The following is a 383-nucleotide window of genomic DNA, read 5'->3' as shown; positions in this document are numbered from 1 at the left end:
TCACGGTTCACGTATTGCTGAAGCCTGGCTTGGAGAATTTTGAGCATTACTTTACTAGTGTGTGAGATGAGTGCAATTGTGCGGTAGTTTGAGCATTCTTTGGCATTGCCTTTCTTTGGGATTGGAATGAAAACTGACCTTTCCCAGTCCTGTGGCCACTGCTTAGTTTTCCATTTGCTGACATACTGAGTGCAGCACTTCACAGCATCATCTTTCAGGAACTGAAATAGCTCAACTGGAATTCCATCACCTCCACTAGCTTTGTTCGTAGTGATGCTTTCTAAGGCCCACTTGACTTCACATTCCAGAATGTCTGGCTCTAGGTGAGTGATCACACCATTGTGATTATCTGGGTCGCGAAGCTCTTTTTTGTACAGTTCTTC

The sequence above is a fragment of the Bison bison genome, unplaced genomic scaffold (assembly GCF_000754665.1).
Source record: "Bison bison bison isolate TAMUID 2011002044 unplaced genomic scaffold, Bison_UMD1.0 scf7180017864338, whole genome shotgun sequence".
NCBI lineage: Eukaryota > Metazoa > Chordata > Mammalia > Artiodactyla > Bovidae > Bison > Bison bison.
The sequence above is the reverse complement of the archived record's forward strand: the minus strand, read 5'-3'. Positions refer to the sequence as shown.